At 41.9% G+C, this 26,670-nt stretch overlaps 1 protein-coding gene and 1 pseudogene across 2 annotated transcripts in view; both read right to left on the reverse strand.

Annotated features, from left to right (window-relative positions):
• ARHGAP26 (Rho GTPase activating protein 26) overlaps positions 1 to 26,670 on the reverse strand; it is a 636,281-nt gene that overhangs the window by 585,647 nt on the left and 23,964 nt on the right. The window lies entirely within an intron of this gene.
• The window catches only part of LOC102875552, a 121,525-nt pseudogene that overhangs the window by 88,366 nt on the left and 6,489 nt on the right, over positions 1 to 26,670 (reverse strand).

A 26,670-nucleotide genomic window follows, 5' to 3' on the forward strand; every position in this document is an offset into this window, starting at 1 on the left:
AACAAAAGGGGCAAGAAGGGCGGTCAGGGCAATCAATAAAGGGTGAATCAATAAAACCATCTGTTGGGAGAGAGGGCAGCAAATAAAGTATGTTAGACACATGCGATCCAAGCGAACTGCTGCAGGGTGGCAGAGCCCATTCACAAGACACCTTCTTAGATGCAGGTCTGCTGCAGGGCGGTGGAGTGTATGGAGCGGCGGTTCACAGTCGCCTTGGCAGATGCAGGACCAGTACAGGAAAGCAGGACTGCCGCAGGGCAGGAGAGTGTGTGGAGCCCATTCACAGCCACCTTTGTAGACGCAGGTCTGCCGCAGGGCAGTGGAGTGTACGGAGCTGTTCACAGTCACCTTCTTAGACGCAGAACTACAGGAAAGCCAAACCAACCGAAGTGCTGGCTCCCGTGAAGAAGGCTGGGAGTGGAAGCTGCTACTACTAGAGGCCCACATTTTTCAGAGGGCGTTCTGGTGGCCTAGTAGGTAAAGAATTATGCTACCAACCCAGGGGTTCACAGTTTGACTCCAACAGCTGTCCCGCAGAAGAAAGATGGGTACTCTTCTCCAAGGTGCGCTATAGCCTCTGAAAACTCACGAAAGGGTATAACTCAATGGAACAGAACAACTACAACAACAGGTTTTTAAGAGAACATGTTGAATTTTAATCCAGGCTCTTTCCATGACTGGGACTGGACTAAGCAAAGAGGATCGTGATGAAGATTAAAGACTACATAGTCTTCAGTATGAATTACATCACAAAGAAAAACCTTCACAGCTGGAACAGTAAGTGATATTCTAACAAACAAAAAAGGCTGGAGCTGTCAGAGATTTCATTTTCCTAGATTCACCACCGATGCCCAAGACAGCAACAGTTACTGTACTGTACTGGGCACACAAGCTGCAAAAAAAGCCTTTGTCAAAGGGCAAAGCTATCCCTTAGGGGGAACCTAACCCAAACCATGAAAATTATAATCTGCTCCTATGAAAGTGAAAGTTGGAGAGTGAAGAAGAGCAAATAAGAATTTATGCACTTGAATTAGGATGCTGATGAAGAATACTGAATATACTAAGGACTGAGAGAAAAACAAACAATCTGCCTTGGAAGTACAGCCAGAGCGTTCCTTAGAAGTGAGTACGGCAAGCTCATTTCTATATTTTAACATGTTAAGAGAGATTAGTCCCCGTAGAAGGACATCATGTCTGGTAGAGTATCAGCAAAGAAGAAGAAGATCCTCAAATAAACAAGTGACTGGAACAGTGGGCTCAACCTAGCAAAGACTGTGAGGAATGAGCAAAGTCATAAGCCTGCTCTTTAGAGGATGACGATTACCATGAAAGATGGAGAAGAGACTGAGATTGTGAACAATTTCAGTATGCTTGGGTCCGCACTCACTCTTGGCACCAGCAGTCAGGAAATCAAAAGATGAACTGCACTGGGAAAATCTGCTGTCCGGGAACTCTCCAGAGTGCTCAAGAACAATGATGTCATTTTAGAGACTAAAGTTTGTCTGGTCCAGGCCATGGTCTTTGCAATTACTTGCTACACATCAGAGAGCTGGACAATGACTGAGGGGGACAGAAGAAGAACCAATGCCTTTGAGCTGTCATGATGAAAAAGAACGCTGAACATCCCATGGATTACTAAGAGAACAAACAGGTCTGTCTTGGAGATGGAGAAACTGAAGCTGCACATTGGAGGCAAGGATTTAGAAACTATATCTCACATTTTGCAAGGAAGGACAAGTCCTTAGATAAGGACATCATGCTTGGAAGAGTGGAGAGAAGGTGCTGGAGAGAAAGACCTCAGATGAGATGGACTGACACAGTTAACCAGGGCAATGGGGTTAGGTGTGTCAGTCAGTGAGTCTGGCTCAGGACAGGGCTGGCTTCAGAGCTGCTGTACATAGGGATGCTATAAGTCACAGGTGACTCGACAGCACATAACAACAACAACATCCCATAGACTGCCTAAAGAACGAAACACATCTGTCTTGGAGGAAATGAAACCAGGGTGCTACTAAAAGACAAGGATGGTGAAACCATCTCACATACATTGGGCATGTTGATAGGAGGCACCAATCCATGAAAAAAGACATCATGCTACGAAAGGGACAGCAAAAGGCAGGAAGACCTTCAACAAGATGGGTTGACACAATGACAGTAACAAAGGGTTCAAGCAATATGAGAAATGATGAATACAGGATGTGGCAAGGTTCAGATCTATTATCCATGCTGTTGTTGTTGTTAAGTGCTGTTGAGTCATAGATGACTCATAGAGACCCTATGAACTAAAGACCTGAACACTTGTATAACTTTCATTTCTCCACTTTTACAGGGTTTCCATAGGCAAGCTATTTCAGAAGTGGATGCCACTCCTGGTTCCAGGTTTGTTTTAATCTGGGAGCTCCACCAAACACTGTCCACCATGGGTAACCATTATCTTTAACACATCAGTGTCACAGTGTTTAGCATCACAGCAACCACAAGTTACCTCTATATGGCAAGTGGACACACCAGAGCTAAACGACCTAGAAGAATGTTTGACCAAAACCAATTAAAATCAGGGCTGAGGTTCACAGATTAAAATCACCCACCTTTCACTTGGTAGCATAACTTTCTATCCACTAGGCCAAGACCATCTCCGTGGTGGTGGTGGTGTTGTTGTTGTCATTGTTGTTAAGTGCCAGAGAGTCATAGACGACTCATAGCGACCCTATGAACGAGAGACCTGAACACTTGCATAACTTCCATCGTTTCTCCTCATTCATAGAGTTTCCGGAGGCAAGATATTTCGGAAGTGGATCCCAACAATAACAACACCATGAGTCAGAACAGACTTGATAACACCTAACAACAATAACACTCAGTAGTCAAAATATATTCAGTACTTTCAATATAATATAATGAGAAAGATACAATGAGTAAAACATGGACTTTTGCTGTACCTAAATTTAGCTTTATTAAAACTCATTATAGTGTATTACTACAGTATCCATATTTTTCTCAAAAAACATAGTGGGGCTGCATATTTTAGAATCAACGTTCTAGACAGGGGTATGGAAACTCTTCTGTTCAGAAGGAAAGACTGTAAGACGGCATTCCAGTACCTCTGCTCAGTCAGCAAAGGGAAGCGCCTTCCCTCCCTGCAATGGCCTTTTGACTTGCCTTTCTAGTACTTTCACTCCAGGTCAGTCGTCTTGCTGTCTATTCCACTGCTTCAGCCCACTTCTGCACTTTCTTGTAAACCCATTTTTCACTCTTCTGCCTTAAAAGTCTGTTTAATGTTAACCTAAGTTTGCCATATACCTCAGCCGATGCACTCCTAAGTACCTACCTACCCAAGAGAAATGAAAATATATTCCCACAGAAAAATTTGTGCAGGAATGTTCACTGAAGCAATACAGCTAAGAGTTGTTTAAAATAAAAAAAATAAGGAAAGAATATAAATGCCCAGGAACTGGTGAATGAGGGGATTAATGTGATACATCTATACGATGAAGGCATAAAAAAGGTTTGAGGGCCAATAGCTGCTACAATATAGACAAACCTTAAAAACATGGTAACGTGAAAGCAGCAGACATGAAAAGATCTTCCATTTCTCTGAAATGCAGAAAGGGCAAGCTTACAGAAAGCAGATTAAGTACATACACATACACTTGGATTATTTTTCATAATAAAAAGTACTTGGGAAAAAAATCTTCTCAAAATTACATTTAGCATAGTGCTTTGGTTAATTCTCTAAGTTTCGGTTCAATGAATGAGTGAATTATTTCCCAAAGCCTCTCTGTCCAGCCCTAGCCTGTTCATATACCTCATCCACTCCAACCAGCCTCAGTAAGTTATGAGACTATAATATTTACATGGAATAACAGTACCATAAACTTCACTGCCATTTAGTCAGTTCAGACTCAAAGCCACCCTCCACCAGGTTTCCAAGGCTGTAAATCTTTACAGGAAATAACTGCTCATCTTTCTCCTCTACAACTGCTGGTAGATTTGAACCAACAACCTTTCTTTCAGATGGCAACACAACGTACACAGCACCTTGCCATGAGGGCTCCTTATTATAGCAATCTTGAGATTTCACTCCCAACAACACCTTCCCCTTCACAAACTCAACACTGCCACAAAATAAAAAGAAGTACCTTCAGAGAGATCTCCTTGCTTATTTCTCTACAAAGACGTTTGACTGCTATGCAACCAGTTAATGGATGACAGAGCTATTCACTAAAGACCACGTTTCTCCTAGCAACTGCTGGTTCAGGTTAGATGCTATTTCAAATCACTCAGTTATAATAAAGACATTAAATTGGAGTTGTTGGATTTCACAAATAAATATGTTAAGACAAGCAATAAATTTTCAGGTCAACAATAAAAACCTGAGATATAGGAACATCAAAATTTGTTCACTTTTTATCTAAAATTCAAAGTTAACTGAGTGGCAACCCTAGATTAAAATTAGTACTGCAGATGACTATTTTGTTTCCCAAGCATAAGGCAATACATTTTCAATTGAATTAGCTATTTTAACTAGAAAAGAATCCCTGCAGACTAAAAAGATAAAGTTCTCAAGCGCTGTGAAAGTCTGTGTACAAGTCTGGACTGAGGGGCCCCAAACACCCACAGTCACTTATGCTTCACCAGACACAGCACTAGGGTTTCAAGCAAAAGCCCCCCGGCACCTCACATCACTCTATGAGGCAGATCTAGGTACTGTTACCCTCATTTTATAGGTATAGAAACTAAAATTTAGAAAAGGTAAACAAAAAATAAGGTCTGGTGACCTCCCACCAGAGTTCCAGACTCAGTTTTACTTTTCTACCCAGGTATCTCTGGGCAAGTTTCAAATTTCCAATGCTCTAACACATGAATTATACCTCTAGTACTGAGAAGTAATATGTTAGTTTGAGGATTAAGGTGTGCCTGATTCAGACCACAGTCTTTTCGATCAACAGCTATGTATCCGAGAGCTGGATAATTAATAAGGCTAAGAGAAGAAAAATTGATGCCCATGAGTTGTGGCGTTGGAGAAGAGTGCTGAATATCCCATGAACTGCCAAGAGAACAGACAGATATGTCTTGGAGAGAGTGAAGCCAGATTTCTCCTTGAAAGCAAGCATGGTGAAGCTTCATCACACTTACTTTGGGCACATTGCTAGGAGAGGCTATTCCTTGGAAAATGGCATCATGTTTGGAAAGGTGAAGGGAGAGAAAGACCCTCAACCAAGTGGACTGACACCATGATTGCAGCAATGGGCTTGAGCATGTCAGAGAATGTGAGAATGGTGCAGGATAGGACAGGGTTCATGTCTGTTGTATAAAGGGTCACTATATGTCATAATTGATTCAATAGCACCTAATAAGACTTATTCTAAAAATCTGTCCACTGTCTACTTATCAATCAATAAATCTGAGAAGTTTCATCTTAAAAGACTTCAGAGTCATGACAGCTGATGGTCACAATTTTTTTTCTCTCTTCCCTTCTCCTGTCAAATCCTCACAACTTCAACTTCATGGGCCTTCCCACTAAATTAAGGCCAGAAGAAACAAAGAAGAGTGAACACACGAGGCACATCAAATCCTACTACTCAGGTATAAAGGATGTCAGGAAAAGAAGACTAGACTCAAAATTAAATCTGGAAAATGTCAACTTCAATACCTCCAGGCTACAACAGCTAAAATTACATTTCTTACTGTAATCAGGAATCTCTTTGGGATTTGTTAAATCAGTAACCTCATTCATAGCTCTCTCTCTTTCTCTTCCATTGTCGCTAAATAGGAATCAACTCATAGCTGATCCTCCCAGCGGCATTTTGGAGGCCAGAAATCACGTAAGAGGAGACTGTCCATCTTCCTCCCGTCCCCTGCTGTATTTGAACTCCCTGAGAGGAACCCTAGTCACTGGATTAGCAGTGCAACTCCCCATGGACTATGCCAACGAATGAGAAAAAGGACACTATTTCTCATTTTAACTCTCACAAAGTGTGGATCTGCCAGGAATTTCTGAGGGAGTAAGTCCTCTTTGATGTAATTCTGCTCCAGTTTTCTTTTTAATCCGCTTTCTAGAAGGTTATTGAATCTCACCCACGCTAGCCTCAACAGACAGAAAGCAATTGCCTATACGAACATGCCAATCAACAACTGGCAGACGAGAGGAGTGTGAGCGGCATGGGTTTAATTCCTTTTTAAAGGACACAACACTTCCCTAAAGGATGTGCTTCCTCTAATCACAAGCGTTCACGATAAGGCATCTTCATCTTTATTGCTCACAAGAACGACAGTTGGATACAGCAATATCCTTCAAACACGAGAGAGCCAAAGGGGTAGGGGTGGGGGATCTTCATATTTGCCTTTGGAAGGCAATCTATCTCCTTGGTAACAGTTCTAAAAAAGAGAGAGAGGGAAAAAAGCCTCTATTAAATCTTACACCTTACCAGTCAGCCTAGCAAGTATGCCCATCTTTCAGGCAAGGAACCCCTTCCTCTTCATAGGGCTTATTTTTGTGCTTTGCTTGGTTTGGTTTTGTTTGTTTTTAGTCAAAGAAAAGAAGCTAACCTGCTTCCAAATGAATCTCATGCAGATGATAATAATAGTTTCAAGCACTTGTCAAGTTGATGGCAACACCGTACATGCCAGCATAGACCTGTGCTCCCTCAGGCTTCCAATGGGCCATTTGTCATGAGCAGACTGACAGGCCTTTCTTCCATGGCACCTCTGGGTGGACTCAAACCTCAGTCTTTCAGTCAGCAGCCACATATGTTAACTATTTGTATACACAGGGACCCCAGAGAATAGTAAAATCACTGCATTTGAGGACGAAATGAGAGCCTAAACGGGAAGGTCTGGCACTGAGGCAGCATCAGCAGAGATCAGTTATCCTTTCCTATTTTTCACAGAAGCTCATTATTCTCCAGTGCAGAATTGGAGGCACTGACATTAACATACGGAGGCCAGGGCATAGGGGAAGATAACGTGTAAAGCGCATGTTAAAAGACTCCTACAGAAATTCCAGCACCCCAAACAAACAAAAAATACCCAAACCCATGCCCAGAAACAAATTTTAAAAGAAAGATAATATAAGCAGCTTTGTGTCCCAACCAACTAAACTGTACAGCTACCATCCATCATGTTGCTATAGGTGCCTCAGAAACAGGAAGGGGCACCTGCAAGCAAGCCAATCTGTACACAAAACCTCACACATTCCTGCCCATCTGGGGCCTGATGCTCCCCAACCATATGCAGTGGAAGCTTGGACACTTTCTTAGACTGAAACAAAAAAAAAAAAAGAATTGTGAATCATTTCACACTCTCTATGCCCAAGGCCCTACTTCCACCCATCATGATGCTGCGACAGACACAGCACATCTACAAGGGTCAAAGCTCATGTACAAGAGTGCACTGCCTGGTTCACAAGAAGTCACAGAAATCACAGAGATAACACTAAATGCAGCGCTATGAACCAGGGAGGACTGGTGGCATGATAGTTAAAACAGTTTGGTTGCAAACAAGAAGGCTGGTGGTTCAAACCCACTGAGTAGTTCCAAGAAAAGCAAGACTTAGCAATCGGCTCCTGTAAATATCACAGCCTAGCAAATCCTACAAGAATGTTCTGTTCCATCAAACAAACTCAATATGAGTCTAAGTCAACCCCACAATAAGTAACAGTCACTTGAACAAGGTACAAATAATGGAATTAAATAAGAAAAAGAGCTTGGCCTTCTGAGGGTTCTTAAATGCAAGAGGAATCAAAAGGAGAGAACAGAGACTTGGATGACTCACTGGAGAACAGAAGTGATTAAGCTGTGTGTTTCTCTCTTTTCCCTACCTCCGCACCCCAGCTTTTACGTTCGGAACAAATGTATGCATCATTCATGCACTGAGGCAGCTTCTGGTGGGTAATTCTTCCACAGGCAATTCTGTCTAGATTGTCACTCCAGAGAGAAGTACAGCTCCACTCCAAGCTGGCACTTAGAGATAACAGAGGGCACGGTGCCATGTTCAGATGTGCCATGATGAATCAAGACACTTCCTTTAACTGCACCTACCTCAGCATCAAGTCGGTGAGCCAAACGGTCGAACAGGTGGCCAAGAAGCCAATTACAAACAGACTCCTGTGGTTCCTTGTCACTCTCCACTGCTCTGGCGATAAATCTTGCTATGGAAGGTCCACATATGCATTCCCTCAGCCTCCAAGCACTCAGTGAGGACAGCCCAAAGAGGAGAGGGAACATGTCTCATTGTTTGAATTAGGAAGTGTCTCCTGACGAACAATGTGGAGTGTCTATGATGTTCCTATCACTGAACAAGGACTGAGGATACAGATATAAAGCCTGTCCTCACAAATCTCATATTCTAAGTGAAGTTTATAGTAAAAATTCTCGTAAATTTCAAAAGAATTCAAAACGCAGAGGATAAATCTCTAAGCACAGTAAACAACATTAAATGTGTCTACTCTCTCCTTGGCCCCAACAAAAAGCTCAAAACCTGCACCTGGCATTCCTGATAACATTCATTAATGAAACAAGTAGCCACATATAGAAAGTTGACCAAATTTGTGACATTTGTTAATCTTGATCCAGAATATAATCTGTATTTTTTTTTTCAGGGTACTCAAGTTTGAGAATGAATTACATTGCCTAAACAGAGTTGTTCACATGCCTAGGAAGTCACCAAATGGTTACTAAGACTATACCACTGAAATGCCAGCACCACGCAGCCTGGTGGAGAAGAGGCCCAGGTAACAGTCGGACCTGGATTCTTGCCTCAGCTCAGTCATACAGTCCAGCCACAAGGGCAGGATCCTGAACAAGTCAGTTTCTTCCTTGGAGGTCTAGTGTGCACATTTTAAAAATTGCCAGACCAACAGAAAAAGAAGAGGCATAGATGCAGGGGAAGGGCACACGGTCATTCAGCAAGTGCACGCACATAAACAAACATCAGCCTCCTGGCTCAGCTGAGGAGGACACGAAAGGGTCCCTTAAGGAAATTTCACCCTTCCTCTTCCTCCTGCACACTGTGAAGTGCACTTTTGCCATGGCCACCCTTCCAGGCAGAGTGGCTTTGGAAAGTCAGCTCTTGGGCAATCAGCAACTTCCCAAAATGCTGCACAAGGTTCTCTGGGATTGCGCAATCAGAGGAGGCTGTCCATTGTTCCAGGCGCACTCCCCACCCCCCACCCCCTCGGCTCCTGGACTGCTGCTCCCAACACAGGACCACTCACTGCTAGATACTAAAGAGGCCTCAGAATGACGTGGGAAGTCAAGGTGGTTTCCAAAGAGAATGGCATTTGAGTTCTAATTTCAGGAAGGAATAGTTAGGTGAAGAGAGGCAGAGGAGGGCTGGTTAGAGGGAACTGAATCTGCCAACGCCCCATGCCGGGAGCATAACAGAAGCAGCAAAAGGGCCCTGTGGCTAGAAAATGGAAAGATGGTGCAAGATGAGACAGGGAAGTAGATGGGACCAGACTATGATGGCGATCGATCATTCTAAGAGCAATGGGAAGGATTTTAGGCAATGAGGTGACACAATCAGATTTTCACTTTGAAAAGGCCATTCTGGTTTTAGCCACAAGTTATCAACATGTCCTGATGGGCAAATAGCAGTAGTCATTAAATGTAATTCTGGTTTAACTGCTTGGAAACAATAAGAGAAAGGACTGGGAAGACAGAAAAGGAAGAAGGGTCAGGCAAAGGGAAATCTAGGCATACTATGGGCAACTCAGCAGCACTGGCTTCAACTGAGATGAAAACACAGAGTCTCAAAGCCCTACTTCAGAGCCTGCAGTTTCCCAACTCACAGGTTATTCAGATGCAAATGTGGATTAAATCATGGCATGTGGGCAGGTTGTCAGAAGGGACCAGTCCTTGGAGAAGGATATCATGCTTGGAGGAGTTGAGGGTGAGCACAGGATAGGAAGACCCAGGATGAGATGGAATGATAGTGACTGTGACAACAGGGGCAGGTGTGTCAGACTGACTCAAGATTGGGCAGGGTTCAGAGCTATTGCTCAGAGGGTCACTATGAGTTGTAGTCGACTCAATGACAAGTAACAACAACAATAAAAGAACTTGCAAGTTCTGAAGTCTGAGGCTGCACTGCTCTAACACAGAGTAGGAATGAGTCTTCAGAGAGCATTAGTCACATCATCAAAGTCGTGCATTTTCAAACCCAGCTTTGAAATGAAGATGCAAAATCCAAATGTTGACTACTTCAAAATTCAGTAAGTAAAATACTCACAGGCGAGGCCTACGGTATGAGAACTCTCTTCCTAAACCAGCTAGGAGGAATCAGCATCTACCTGCTCGCTGATCTTGTTAATCCTATACCACAGGCAGGACTGCAACCATGCAAAGTGAGCACAAAGACGCAAGCTTTGTCCATCCCCAAAGAGCACCCAGATATCTCTTATGCAGAAGTCAAGTTCCAAGAAGCATCTATGAGTCACTCACCTTTAGAAGTCTCTCAATATTCAACACAGCTATTCATTCACCTTGCAACCCAGTTGAAAAACAAACAAAACCACTTGCACCATTCATCAATCTCGTAGATCAAAACTCTATCTAATTATAAAAACACTTATTGGCTCAATCACTGCTTTTCTGTGGCGCCTAAAATAAGTCCTTTAATCAGTATGTGCCTGAGTTTTCCCATTTACAAGCAGGAACCCTAGCACTTATCTCCCTAAGGATGCTTTAAGGATTAAGGAAATTATGCTTTCCATGTTCTTTGAGGTATATCTATGCTATTTAGTTCCTAAAGGTTTGTTTGTGTCACAAAGTTACTCAAAAAAATGTGAAGTGCTTCCCTGTATTCAATGAATGAGAGAGACTCTACAGCGGCTCACAAACCTTGCTAATCTAATCCCAAAGACATTCGCAGTCTTATTCTATAGAAGCCCCAACCAATCCAAACTAAACCTGTCTCCACACTTTAGCTAGTGTGATCCACAATAGAAACAGAATCCCCTTGCCAACCCTTCCCTAAAACAACAGCCATTACGGGTTGAGACCTCAAGTGTGAGCAGGCATTGACAGACAAAGTGGGAATGAGGGAAGAAACCTCAGGTATACCAGGTACCTGAAACTTTGGAAAGAAGCTTAGAAACCCAGCATCTGCTAAAGTTCAGGAACTAAAACATGCTCTTGAAAAGCTGGGTGTCAGGCAAGGTGGGGCTGGAGGAGAGGACAGGTGCCAGGGTATGCAGGGTTTAGAAAGTCCTATCAAGACACCCGGAACCTTCCCACAAGGGCCAGTTGACTTGTTCTTGAACACAATTGTTCCAGAATACTGGAGACTGTTTTAGTAAAAGCAAAAGATGGCTCCAAAGATTTTTTAAAAAATTCTTTCAATCTACTCTGCCCACCAATGAAATTCAAGCTGTTTTTAGGAAATGTCTGTGGCAATTTTAATAGCAGTACATCATCTCTTTTAACCAGAGATTATAATCACAGAGCCACAGACCTAGTAGAAACCTTAACAGTCATTTACTCTAACCCCTTATTACATAAATACAGAAACTACAGCTCTGAGAGATTAAATGAGATTCTCAATCATGCTGAGTGAACTAACTCAATCCCACAAGGACAAATATTGTATAAAACCATTATTGTATCCTCTGGAGTTCCCTGTAAATGTTCATTAATACTAATAAAATTTAATAATTTTCAAAAAAAAACCATTATTGTAGAATGGTTTTGCGGATTCAAGGTGGGGGCAGGTTGGAAACAGAGGGGTGAAGATGGGGGGATAGGATGTTGATCATAGGGTTGCACAATTCGATGGGTGGGTGGGGTGAAGGAAATTAGAAGGATCTTTTGTGAAAAACAATGTTTTCAAACTTTGTAAATAAATCAGAATAAAATAAAAACATTTAAAAAGCTAAAAAAAAAATTATTTGCTCAAAGACAGAGCTAATCTGTAGCAGTCAATATTTTACCTTAGGACCTCGAGGCTAGAGAGAATAGGATGCAATAAACATTCAGATAGAGTTATCAAGATGCTCATTCATTCATTCAACAAACACTTTTTTAAAAAACAAAAACAAAAAGGCAAACAAGCTGCACTACAATCCCAGAGGTATGTGGCTCGAATCCACCAGATGCTCTGCTGGAGAAGGAGGCGCAATCTCCTCCTGTACCTGTTAGATCTGATTTGACGGCATACACACAAGAAACTAATAAAATAAAATTTAAAAAACACACAAATGTTTTTCTATGCCCCACATATTGTTCTAAGCACAGGGAAAGCAGAAGTGAATGATAAAACAAACACCTTTACTCTTGTAGTTTTCATTTTAGTATGAAAAATACAAACATAATTGTATAGTATGCTAGAATGAAATATATAAATTATATAGTACACTGTTGTTATGTTATATACCATCAAGTTAGAATCAACTCATAGCTGACCCTCCACTGGGTTTTCAGAGGCAGTAAATCACACAGGATGAGACTGCCCATCTTTCTCAAAGAGCAGCTGGTGGATTCAAACCAAGTGCCTTCGAGTTGGCAGTGCAACTCCTTGCCACAAAGCCACCAGAGCCCCCTTATATAAGATAAATACTATTTTTTTAAAAATAGAACAGACAAGTGAGATAGGGGAGTGGTGTCAGGGTAGACTTGAGAAGGTGACATTTGAGAAAAGACTTTAAGAAAGGGAATGCTTGCAAAAAATTAGGGGATTAAAAAGTCAAGAGTTGGGGTGAGGGGTGGGCAGGGAGGAAAGTGTGCAACAATGAATTAATGGAAATCCAAAGTCTCTGTAAACTTCCATCAAAATAAAAAAAAAAAGGAGGGAGACATTAACATTGGAAAATAAGACTTAAAAAAAGAAGAATCTATGCTCTGAGTTATAATAATGTTGGTGAAAAGTCCTAAACCATCCTATGGACTGCCAAAACGTCAAACAAATGTGTCTTGGAAAAGGTGCAGCCAGGGTGCTCTTTGGAGGCAAGGATAGAGAAAGTTTTTCTCACATATTTTGTGCATGTTTTTAGGAGGCACCAGACTTTGGAAAAGGTGGAGGGTAAGTGAAAGAGAAGAAGAACATCAATGAGATGGCTTGACAGTTTCTGTTAACTATGGGATCAAATGTTTCAGAGATAAAGATGGTACAGTATAGGGTAGGGTTCAGATCTATGTTTATGGAGTCACTTTTAGTCATAGTCAACTTGACAACTACTAACAACAACACATAAAATCCAACATATAACCTGTTGGTTCCTCTCCACTCTGTTAATAATATAAATAGCATGTTTTGTGTTTACAAAATATGAATACAGATTTATTCATTTGAAGGTATTAATAAACCCAATGGGTTAATTTTTGCATGGATATTCTAATGGAATAATTTAGCATATTTAGATATTTCCTGGCAATATTCCATAATTTTGCCACAAGTTAAAGGCTTTTTTTAAGATTTAATATATCACACAGATAAAAATATTAAATAGTATACAGAGAAAAACATAAATAATGTTTCTGCTTATGAAAATGGTTATATAGAAGGTATGGAAGTAATAAGAAATATTTATGAATATATGAAGTTCAGAGGAAAATCTCAATGAGCAGTGAAAAAAGAAAAAAGAAGTCAAGAGTTGCTATCTATTCCATCATAATCTACCTAATAAACCAAACCAAACACATTGCCATCAGGTCAAATTAAACTCATGGAAACTCTCCAGATTTAAGAATATAAATCTTAACAGAAAAGTTGGCCTCATCCTTCTCCCATGGAGCAAAGGCCGGTTTGAACTGCTAACTATGATTTGCAGTCCAGCCCTATGCTTAACCTCTTAAACCACTAGGACTCCTTATAGAGTGACAGATAGTAGCGCTGAGATTCTGAAAAGTTCAGTCCTTTTCCAAATCTGCTGACAACCATCCACCAGATTCAGGGAAAGAAAAAAAAAGCCACAATTCTAACATTTATTCTGATAAAACAAGAAAAAAACAATTCTTCTGGCTTTAATAAGAGGCCCTGATAAGCTCATAAATTGGAATGTAGTGGGGGAAAAAATGGATAAGGAGAGAATTTCAGGCTGGAAGCAAAACAAGTACATAGTCTGCATTTTGATAATGAACTAAGCCAATTTATTTTGGTTACTGCCAAATATGGATTAAGATGTGGGTCACTTCCTGAACACACCAGAATGAAACTGAGGTTGGCACCAACTTCCCAAAACCTGATGAAGAGCTGCCTAGAAGAGATAAATGGGGGAGAACAATGGAAATTACAAAGACAAAGAAAAAGGTCGCTCCCTTCTCCTCTCCCAGCCTTTTGCTGAGCAGTGGGCAAAATGTCAAAGGAACAGTTCCAAAGAGCTGATACTTTCTAAGCAATCCTTCACAATAACCCCAGGAGATGGGTAATTAGATCAGATTCAGGTAAGAGAACTGAGACAAATCAGTCTCTGAAAGATTAAACTGACCAAACAGTTAACAAGCAACAATAAATTCTAGACCATCTGAGCCCAAAATCAATGTTTTAATGCTAGAGCTGGGCAAATGTCAGCCCACTGTCTGTTTTTGTGGGAAGCTCTATTGGCCCAGTGGAAAAGGAGTTGTGCCACCAACCCAAAGACAGGCAGTTCCAATCCACTAGCTGCTCTGCAGAAGAAAGATGGGCATTCTCCTCCTGTGCAGTTTATAGTCTTTGAAACCCTTTTGGAGGGTCAGCTCTGAGTTGGTTCTGACTTGATGGCAATGCAGTTGAGGAGGTCTGTTTTTGTGCAGTCTGTGAGCTACAAATGTGGTTTCAAATTTCTAAAGGACTGGACAAAAAATATGTAATCCAGAGCCTCCGAGGCTCAGCCCCCAAGTTACTACTTGACCCTTTATAGAATTTGCTGACCCCCTGCAGTATAATGCACAACACCAGCCACCAGCAGAGGCAAACTAAGTTCTCCTGGATGTGTTTTGTTTTGTTTTGCTTCCCAAGGAGAACCATGGGCTTAAACTCTTAGCTACAGGAAAGCCATCACTGAAAGTAGCACCAGTGCAGAGAAATGGGGCCTTCACACATCACTTGAGCCCCTGGACCCAGGAAGGACTAAAGGCAAAACATCCTTAAGTTTTCTAGCAACATTCATTGACAAATGACTAAGTGTCTCCACCCTTCAAAATGGCACAGCTAGGGCCTCGCCCTCTACACAGGCGCTTCAGTAAAACCTACTTCGAGGATGGTGCATAACCAAAGCTGCTTCCCTGTCAGCAGAGTGCCTCTGAGTACTCCACATGCCTGCTGGGACCAAAGGGACTTCGCCCCATCTGTTTCAGAAACTCCAGGCCCTAGGAAAGACAGCAGGCTTTCTGATTTATACTAAAGTCTCTGATGAGGTACTGTCAGTGAAACTAAAGCTGTATGACTCTCACAACCAATTTCCTTCCACCCAGAAATATCATTACTCAAGGCTTTAAGCAAAGAGAAAACAGAAAAGAAAAGGCAAAGGGGCTATATATAACAGTCAGTGGGCGACTTCTCTAGCTTCTACTATGTCCAGGGTTGCTTGGCAACAAGCCTCTGCCCGGGCATTCCAGCAGAGGAGCAAATGTGGGCCTGCAGGTCCAGTTGGTGGCCCTGCTGCTTAAAGGCAGAGGCAGCTCAAGCTGTTTTTAAAAACTGGAAGCGTAAGTCAGCAACACGCCTGAGATCTTTAAAGGCTCTCCCTGCCCTGGCCAAAGTTCTCTAACCTTTGCCATATAAACAAGTATATTATTGTTGTTGTCTTGTGCCGTCAAGTTGATTCCAAGTCAGTGTGACTGACTAGAGACAGAATGGAACTGCTCCACAAAACTTTCATTGCTGTGACCTTAACAGAAGCATAGCACCAGGCTTTCACCGTATCGCTGACAGGCTTCAAGTCATCAGCTTTTCCCTTACCAGCCAAGGCAAACATTAGTTACCATCTGCACCACCCAGGTGCCTAACACAAGCACAATGCACTGACATCCAGTGGATTCTAACTCAAAACAACCCTCTATAGGGTTTCCAAGGCCACAAATCTTTACAGGTGGACAAGGTCCATCTTACTCCCTCACAAAGACTGGTGGGTTTGAACTGCTGACTTTTCAGTTAACAGAGCAACACATTAACACAATATGCCAATAAGCTACAGATCCTCCTCAAAATAAAAATGCTTTGAGGGGGAGTCGCAGTGTCTCTGTTAACGGTAGTGGAAAAAGTTGGACAAGAACAGTGGCTGTGTCTGCACAACATGATGATCATCACCAGGGCCACAGCACTGTCCACGTAAAAATTAGTGACGTGAGACGTTCTACCACATATATTTTACTGCAATTGAAAGCAAAACAGGATAACTTGGAGATGCAGGCATATCTTGCTTTAATATGCTTTACTTAATTGTACCTTGCAAATGCTGAATTCTTCTTGATAAATTGAAGGTTTGTGGCAAACAAGTCTATCAGTGGCGTTTTACCAACAGCACATGCGCACTTTGTTGTCTACATGTCCCAGCTCAGTAATATTCACAATAGTTCAAGCTTCTCCATCCTGTGTCTGCACCCGTAATAGACTACAATAGAGTGTAAACATAAGTTTTATAAGCACCCGGAAACCAAAAATTTCATGTGACTCACTTTATTGAGGCAGTCTGGAGCCAAGCCCACAGTGTCTCTGAGGGATGCCTGGGCTCACTCTGACCACCACTACATACACTGAGGAAATAAATGCTAATGTTAGCATGCTAACATCATAATGTCTCCCACCTGCCAAAGAGTGAGGAGTGATTTCAAATGTTTCAAGCCATGAAAATAAGTACATGATCTTATTTTTAAAAATCAAACTCAAGTTCAAACTCATTGCTGCAGAATCATGACAGACTCCCAGCTGACTCTCCATTGGCTGTCTGTGTAAATCCCACGGAAAGAGGCTTTTAGGGTTAGCAGCACCACTCCTTGTTAAAAAAATGTCTTTCAAATAATCTTGGGTACTATCATAAAACCTTTATAGCTATGATTGGTTGTTCAATAAAATGCTGAAGTGGTGCGGAAGGGAAGTGCTTTTAAAAATATTTTCATAGAAAAACAGAGAGTGGTTCCAAATACAGAAAGTGTGGTAATACTGTTATTTATTAAGATAGTAGAAATCAATAGGAAGCTTACGGTTTAGTGTTCGGTGACAGGTGAGGCTGAGAGTCCTCCATGATGGTGCGCTGCACCATGCCTCCCACGATCACCGTGCTGAAGGCACAGCCGCAGAGCTGTCTGTCTGCGGGCCATGAACTCATTTCCGACAACTGCAAAGTCAATGGGGAGAGCAACTTCTACATTTGGCAACATGCTGTAGAAGCAACTGATGAAAAAGCACAAGCCATTAAGTGCACTGTAGGAAAAAACAGCAAGAAAATGTTGATCCCACAAGGCCACAGTGCTTGAATGCTACCAAGCAAGTGATCTGTGTGAAAAGGCAGAGAGGTGAAGCTGTGCTCACTCTCTCCCTGGCCGCTTCTAAAGTAAATACCTAAAACACAAAAAGTGTTTTCCATAGAAAACAGGCCACCAGACTCTCACTCTTATGTTTAAATCTATTTAACCAGACTCCAGCCCTAAAAATTAAAGAGGCTGTTCAGAAAGCACTGTCTTTTGTTTGCGGTACTCCTTCCTGTTAAGATCCATTCCTGCACAAGAAAATGGCCAAATCAACTGATATTAATGTCTTGTGAAAAGTCATTGCAGAACTTTGGGGAAACTGAGCAGAAACCATGTCTTGGGGACACGCTCCAAAAGAGCAAGGGCCAAGTTACAGTGGGAAACACGACTAACACCCAGCGTGTGGGAGGCCTGGAGGGAGAACAAAGGTGAGGTGAGAGAAACGGTATTTTTGTTGACTTAAAGAAAATTTTTTTATAAGATTACTTTTTTTATGCAGACTTTTCTCCCCCACTTTCCTCACTGACATTATGTTTCATACAATCATTCCCACACACTCTGTTTTATAAAATTAACTATCACCATTTGACTATGCCCATCGTTGCCCCATCTTTCAGGTCCCTGCCAGATCTTTCCCATTTCCTTTACCCGCTCCCTCCATCCACCAAATTGTGCGACTCTGATTTCCCCTCAACCAATCTTCACCTCTCTGCTACTCCCTTCATCCCCTCATACATTTTAGTAGTTATCCTTCTATTTTTAACCAAAAAAAAAAGGGGGGGGGGAACACTTAACAAATTTGCATGTCATCCTTGTGCAGGAGCCATGCTACTCTTCTCTGTATCATTCCAATTTAAGTACTTATGCTGCTGAAGCAAGCACTAAGAAAATGTTTTGGAAATAAATTAAAAATGAGTCTCTAAGTCTTTTATAATTTAGTGTAAGATTTATAAAGGGTACCTTCCCATTTATGCTGTTGTACGTCATACCGATTCTGACTCACAGTAACATGGTAAGACAGAGCAAACCTATTTCCATGTAATCGTGTCCTGTTGAGATGGAATGACCTCATAGCTGACCCTCCAGTGGGTTTTCAGAGGCTTCAAATTACACAGGAGGAGACTGCCTATCTTTCTCCCATAAAGCAGCTGGTGCATTTGAAGTACATATCTTTGGGTTAGAAGCATAATTCTTCATCACTAGATCACCAGAGCTCCCTAGACCTGCCCTATAGGATTTCCTAAACTGAAATGTTTTTATCGGAGATCACTAAGTTTTCTTCTACAGTAGAGTTGCAGGGTTTAAACTATTAATTTCTGGATAGCACCCCAGCGTTTACACAGTAACATAAGAGCTCCTTCTATTTGTGTTACTCTAACAAAAATCCAAAGAACTGCATTGGGAAAATCTGGTGTCAGGAACCTCCCCAGAGTACTAAAGAGCAATGGTGTCAATCTAGGGACAAAGGTGCATCGGATCCAGGTCATGGTCTTTGCCATTACTTGCTATGCATCAGAGAGAGCTGGACAATGACTAAATATGACAGAAGAGGAATCAGTGCCTTTGAGTTGTGTTGCTGGAGAACTGTACTGAATATATAATGGACTACTAAGAGAACAGGTCCAAACTAGAGATGTGAAATCAGGCTGATCCTTGGAAGTAAGGATTTTGAAGCTCCATCTGACATACTTGGGGAATGTTGCAAGGAGGGACCAGTCCTTGAAGCGGGACATCATTCTTGGATGGGTAGAGAGACAGCACAGGAGAGGAAAACCCTGGATAAGACAGACTGACTCAAGTGACTGGGGCAATGGGGGTGGTGTGTCAGAGACAATGAAATTGGCTCAGGAAAGAGCAGGGTCCAGGGCTGTTATATATAGGGTCACTATGAGTCAGAGTCACCTCAACAGCACAACAACAATAAAAACAAAATTTATTTGTTAGAAGTTAACATCTTCAAATGGAGGCAGGAGAGAAGAATGTGTACTCTAGTATTCCCAGTCTCCCTTTTAAAAGCAATTTCACATTGTCTTCATTGGAGCAAATGGCCTAGTCCATTTAAAAGCTAGTGTGAGTCCATTTCCTCTCCCAGGTGTATATATTGTAAAAGGAATCCATTTACAAAAGGTAGAGTAGATGAATCTGCCCAGCCAAGCAGATCTGGGCTTACGGCATGGTGCAACTTAAAACACGTATTTAAAACATACATTTTTCCTGCCTGATCAAGGTAAAAATAAAGAGACATACAGAGAAAGAGAATATGAATGAGCAAAGGTAAGCAAAGTGGAAGCAGGCTGTTGATGATAGCATTAAGTGTCTGTTATTCCCGTGTCCTGCATACTTCACAATTTAGTGGGCTGCCCATTGTTAAGACTGAATTACCCCCTGCTCACATCTGATCTATCCAAAATAGACTCTATTTTTTTTCTTCTTCTTGTGTACCATCGAATCAGATCCAACTGGCACAGGAAGAGATTGATTGCCCCTCCCTCTCCAGCAGAGCATCAGGTGGATTTGAACCGCGCTTCTTCGAGACTGCAGTGCAGCTTCTTGCCACTAGGCCACCAGAGCTCCCTAAAGAGGGAGTTTTTTAAAGCAAAATAACATCCAAGCTGAACCAAGGGGACGTTTGAGGTTATCAGTCTCTAACTTGCTTTGAGAACATGCAACCTAGTGGTCAAGAATAACTCTTTAAGAGTTGGATCATTCAAAAATTACAGTTCCAGAAAATAGGAAGTTTAAGGTGGTACAACTAAGAACTCAGCTACTAACTGAACAGCTTGCAGTTAGAGCTCACCAGTGTCTCCTCAGGAGAAAGCCCTGGCTATCTCCAGAGAAGAACCAAGTCTTAAAAAGAAATGTAAAAGAGTAGGCTGTGTACATTTATCCTAGGAAGACGATGATGGCACATGTATAAGAACATTCATTATGGAGTAGACATAATAATGAGGAGAAGCAGAGAGAGAAAGGCAACGTAATGTTCAAAAAAACAGATCATTAGCTCAATGAATCTTGACACAGTATACCTGAGAACATTTTGGAGGCACTAAAAGCAATCTTAGAAAGCAGTTAATGATACGGAATAATGAGCATAAGCCATTTAAGGAGTAAAGGTTATAAAACCAAATGAGTGTCTCTAATCTGCACGAGTGATATCATTCGCATCCTTCTGATCATCAGCATTTTTTACATTTTCTCTAGTAAGCATGTATTAACCTGTGAAAATATTAGTTTACATCGCTTGATTTTTTTTATTATTATTTTTTTTTTTTTAGAAAAGCTTTAATGGGTAACTTACATGTTGAGCTCTGGTGGCCACATGGTAAAATGCTGCACTGCAAACCCAAAGGCTGATGGTTCAAATCTACTAGGTGCTCTGCAAGAGAAAGATAGGCAATCTCCTCTTCCATGCAATGTATAGCTTCTGAGAACCTAGTAGAGGGCCAGCTATGAGTCACAATTCCAATCATAGCAGATAACAAGAAAACAACTGCTGATGTGAACAGAAAGAATATAATATAGACCTCTGAGAAGGGCAGATGGGGTATCCTAATGGCTTGATGTTGGTGTCTTTGCAATTTGTAGGGCCTGCAGCTCAAGGGAAGTGATGTAAGTTATCTTATCCAAGTCATATGTCCAAGTTTGTTAATGATCACGCTATCAGAACAGGATATAGACACAAAACTGCCAGAAGTTCAAGGTGAGTTTAGAAGAGGCGGTGGCACTAGAAATATCATTGCTAATACCAGATGGATCCTGGCAAAGAATAGCAGAAAAATGTTTATTTGTGCTCTACTGACTATACAATGGCATTCATGTGGATGATAACAAATTATGGCTGACATTGAAAAGAATGGGAATCCCAGAGCACTTAATTGTGCTCATGCAAAACCTAATACCTAGAAAAAGGGGCTGTTGTGTGAACAAGGTAACAAAATACTACGAGGTTTAAAATTAAGAAAGGTGAGTGCCAAGGTATCCTCTCTCCATACCTATTTATTCTGTATGCTGTGCAAATTATTTGAGGTCAACTCAAAAAAGAAGAAACGACATCAGTATTGAAGGCAGACTTGCTTGCTGAAAGTGAGTTAGACTTACAGCACTTACTGTAAAGATCAAAGAATACAGCCTTCAATATAGATTACATTTCAACATCAAGAAAACAAAGTTCTCACCAATGCACCAGAAAACAACATCATGATAGATGGAGAAAAGATTGAGACTGCCAACTTACTTTATCCTACTTGGATCCACAATCAGTACAGTTGATTCTCCTGATCAAGAGATCAGGAGGCATACTGCACTAGCAAAGTCTGCAGTTGGGGACCTCTCCGAATTATTGAGGAGCAATGGTGTTAGCTTGAGGACTAAGGTGGGCCTGACTCAGGCTATGGTCTTTCTGATCACTTGCCGTGTATCTGAGAGCTGGACAATGAATACAGATGACAGAAGTGATGCCTTTGAACTATGGTATTGGAGAAGAGTACTGAATATTCCATGGATGGCCAGCAAAACAGATATATGTCTTGGAGAAAGTGCAGTCAGAGTGCTCCTTGGTGGCAAGGATGGCTAAGCTTCACCTCACATGCTTTGGCCATGTTGCTAGGAGAAGTTATTCCTTGAAGAAGAGTATTATGCTCAGAGAGGTAGAAGGACAGTGAAGCAGAAGACACCCCCTCAACCAGGTGGATTACAGTGACTGCAGCAAAGTGTCTAAGTGTGTCAAAGGTAGTGAGGATGACACTGGATAGGACATCTGGCCTACTGGTTAGCTGCTCAGAGCAGGAGCAATTTGATCAGGTTTAGATCTATTGTTCACATGGTCGCTATGAGTCATACCCAATTCAACCTGAGAAGAATTCGGCTGCTGGAAGGGCTCCCATGAAGAACACCACGGCCACTGGGGAATCTGCATACCGGGAGCACCAGCTTCACAGTGGAGTGGAGAGGAAAAGGGTGGACAGAGGTGGATAGAGGTCTGAGCCATCATTAAAGAATGGCTGAGTGTAGAAGGGTGGGAGAGGCTGGGAAAGGGAACTGAGCTGGATGCTGGCAGGATGCAGTGGGAATTAGGAACACAACACATGTGTCAAAGGAGGGGGCTAGGGGGTATAGCAGCAACATCTGCTCTCTTAACTGTGTAATGGAGAAAGGCCTCTCATGAGCTCTTTTGGATAAAATGCTTGTCTGTCAAATATTGCTCTAAAGCTGAGCCTCCAAATTAAGAGACTAGAGAGAAGGATTGGCCAGTCGCTTCTGAAACAGCAGACCTCTGAAAACCCTATGTACACTTAGATTAGACTAGCAGATATGGCAACAGAGGCTGAACCTTCCAAGGAAGAGGAACAGTTGTAAATAGAGGCTCGTGATTGGAACGTGAAATATGACAAGTACAAATGTAGGAAAACTGGAGATAGTTAAGGAAGAAATGGAACACATAAATAGTGGCATACTAAGCATTGACGAAATGAGATGGACTGGCATGGGACATTTTTAATCAGACAATCATATGATTTACTACACTGGAAATGAAGAAGTGGAGGAAAATGGGATCTAATTACAAAGACCTAGATCCATCTTGAAATACAATGTTGTGAGTGACAGGATAACATCCACACATATACAAGGATACCACCGTCTTCAAATATATGCACCAACAACCAAAGCCAAAGAAGAGGAAATAGAGGACTTCTACCAACTTTTGCAGTCAGAAATTGATCAAACATGCAACCAAGATACATAAATAATAACAACAACAACATGCCCAAAATATAATATACCTAGAGACTCTAGGTGTGCCAGCAAGAATCTAGATCTCATTCCAATTTCCTGACCTATCTCAAATAGGTTTCTAGGTGACTAGCTGGCTTTATAAATATAAAATTATATCCGGAGCTGTTCAACTAACCCAGATAACATGCTCTCATTCAATGTCCCCAAAGTTTTCTTCTGAAAATATAAATCATTGACCTATTTTGTTAAGACAATTTTAACAGTCCACCCCCATGATATAAATAGGAGGTTTGAACTTTGCATTAGGTCCCACTAGAAAAGCAGAAAATAGTATCCAACTACTCCCTATCTAAACAACTAAGCAGCAAGCCAGACTTTGTCATCTCATCCTGGTTCTGAGTGTGTCCTTTTACTTCTGGAACATATGCAAGAAGTGTGATAGGAAAGGCGGCCCTCGACACGTTGATTACCAAGATGGCACCACTCAAAGAGTCAAGACTTCTTCCTAGTTCCACAGACCCACAGTCACCCCAAATCTGAGATTTGCTCAATTCCACCAACCCTAAGAATCAATTCCAAGTCACTCCCACTTATAAAGGCCTTGTTTACCCTATAATCAAGATGTCAGGGTCAGACACCTTCTTGGCCCTTTGACAAGACAAAGAAGAGGGCTATTGGGTAGGTCAAAGACAGGTAGAGAAAGAATGAGAAACCAAGTCAATTCTGCCTCATAGTAAGCCTAGGACACAACAGAATTGCACCATTAGGGTTCTCACACTGTAAGTTCTGTGGGAGAAGGCTGGGTCATCTGACTCCTGAAGAGAAGTTGATAGGTTTGAGCTTTTCAGTTAGCACCCCAATGCTTAACCCATAATGCCACCAGGGCTCCTGAAAGAACAAGAGAAGGACCAGTAGAAGGGATAACACATAAATGGTCAGGAAAATGCTACCCACATTTTGGCTAGAGTTTCCCTGAACAACACAAAGTCCACTGTGGGGAAGAAGAACTTTCACATCAAGACTTTATATATACCCCTCACCATTCCAGTCTTCTTGTTGGTATATGCCACGGACTCAGAACCACCACATAGTTGATCCTTCAATAGGTTTTCAGAGGCAGTAAACTGCACAGGAACAGAGAGCCTCATTTATCTCCTGAGGAACAGATGGTGGATTCCAACCACATACCGTTGGGTTGGCAATACAACCCCTTTCCGGTAGGCCAGCAGGGCTCCCTATTCCAAACCTGGGCATCTTAAACATTCAACTGCTGCCCCTAAGTCTCAGAACCATAGTTGCAGATGGCATCAAGGTCAATTGGTACAACACAGCAACAAAGGCAGTGTTCTATAGCCTACTTTGGTAAGTAGTGGCTAAGGTCTTAAAAGCTTCTCAGCAACCAAAGTGTAATCAGTCTCTTCCAGTCTAGAGCAAAGAGGAAAGAAAAACACAGGTTCCTGGAAGCATCAGTCCATGGTACTAACGAACCTGGGAACTTCAGTCTCTAAAATCCTAGGCCTCGAAAAATTAGATATTACCACTGCTGGCTACTCTGCTTAAATGTTTTGTTGTTACTCACCACCCAGTTGGAACTGACTGATAGATGACCCTCTGGTGGGTTTTCAGAGGCAGTTCATCTCACAGGAAGAGACTGCCCATCCTTCTCCCATGAAACAGCTAGTGGATTCAAACCACATGCCTTTGGGTTTGCAGCACAGCCACCAGTGCTCCCTAACCGCTGGCTACTCTGAAGGGGATCACAATAGTGCTGAAGACCATGAGAAATAATTGTGGAACAAAACTCAAATACAGAAAAATAGCCTGGCTTGCTGCTCTGAAGGAGACTGGCGGAACCCCCAAGACTGTGGCTCGTGAACACCCTTTGAGCTGGAACTGAAACCAGGCCTGTGGCTCAACTTTCAGTCACAGAACAAACAGTCCGAAAAGCTGAACAGCGACACCAGGGAGGTACTCAGTCCTTAAAACAAGTCATCACACAAGATTAAAAAGGCAGTATTTGTCCAAGGATGGCAGAGACAGGAGAGGCGAGAATAGGAAGATGAGTGGGAATAAGACTCAATGGAAGGTAGTGTGGGAAGGGTGTTACTACAACGTGAAGACTGTAACCATCAGCATAAAACACGATGCATAGGAATAGTTAAAAATGGAAAAATCAATCTGCTCTGTAAACTTTCATTCAAACCACAATAAAAAGTTTTTAAAAAAGGAACTAAACTGCTTTTCAATCATTTCTAAAATGACTGCAAAGCTGAAATCCTCTACATATACTAGGCAAATCAGAATTACTGGAAATGCTTTTCTCTGTAGAAATAGTCATTTCTTCCTTCTGCTCAAAATAATGCACCTACATACTAGACCTTGAGTTCTTCCTTCCCACTTTCAACCAGGAAACTACTCTCTAAAGAGCATAGGAAAGATCTGACAAAGCAGCCTGATCCAGAGGCCTTCACACTCTCGGGAACGAGTGTGAGTTAGTCCTGCTGCACTTGTGAATCTGTCAGAATATAATGAATAGGAACAGAGGACAACTGTGTGTCAGACCCAGATACCTCGATCGAAGTCATCACACTCTGGGGAGTTGTGAATTGTCTGGATGCACAAAAAGAAAAAGATATGTGGCTAGTAAAATCAATGGATGTTCTTGTTATTAAGACAGCACCCCCTAATGAGCCATGAGTTAATGGAAGTGGCCGTCTAAGGCTGTGGGGCTAGAGGAATTGAAGGGTGATGGCAAATAAAGACCCCCCACGGCCTCCTCCACCCACTAACACCTCGCCTCATACCAGCACGCTCAGGGAGCTTAGTAATATGAGTGATGGAGGCATCACACTGAGAGATGTATGAATCATCCTTCACTGGCATAACATTTTTACAAGTTTCTCATTTAAGATAACCACTGAAACCTTCAATCTCTTTATCTTAAAAAAGACTCACTTGTACAAAATCTTGAGCCTTAAAATCCTGCAAGCAGCCATGTAGGATCTAACTATTGTTTGCTATTCTTCAAGAGCAAAAGGAAAAGAAGAAAATCCAAGTTTCAAAGAAGAAATCAGTCTACAGGGCTCTCAGCCTTCATGAGCCACAGCCTCACCTCCCCAGAGACCAGAAGACCGAGATGGCACCCTCCTACCTCTGTTAATTGCCTGATCAGAGCCACGAGAGATAAACCTGATAATGTTGGAGTAAAACATGAAATCAAAATTCTTAAAAAAAAAAAATCAAGGCTTATGGATCCAGTTGTGATTAGCAGAATCTCCATTGACTATCACTGTAACATATTCTTTAAACTTTGAACTAAAACTATTCAGAGACCACCTTTTAGCAAAACAACAGGGTAGTTGCTAGGTGCTGTTGAGTTGGTGATGACTCAGAGCAACTCCACGCACAACAGAGTTGACCCTGCCCTGTCCTGCACCAACCTCACCACCTCTGATATGCTCAAGCCCACTGTGTCGATTCACCTTGTTGAAGGTCTTCCTCTGTTTCATTGATCCTCTACATTTTCCACCATAATGTCTTCTAACAGGAACTGGCC

This window comes from Elephantulus edwardii, unplaced genomic scaffold, assembly GCF_000299155.1.
Source record: "Elephantulus edwardii isolate Elephantulus edwardi_28Jun2011 unplaced genomic scaffold, EleEdw1.0 scaffold00095, whole genome shotgun sequence".
Classification (NCBI taxonomy): Eukaryota; Metazoa; Chordata; class Mammalia; order Macroscelidea; family Macroscelididae; genus Elephantulus; species Elephantulus edwardii.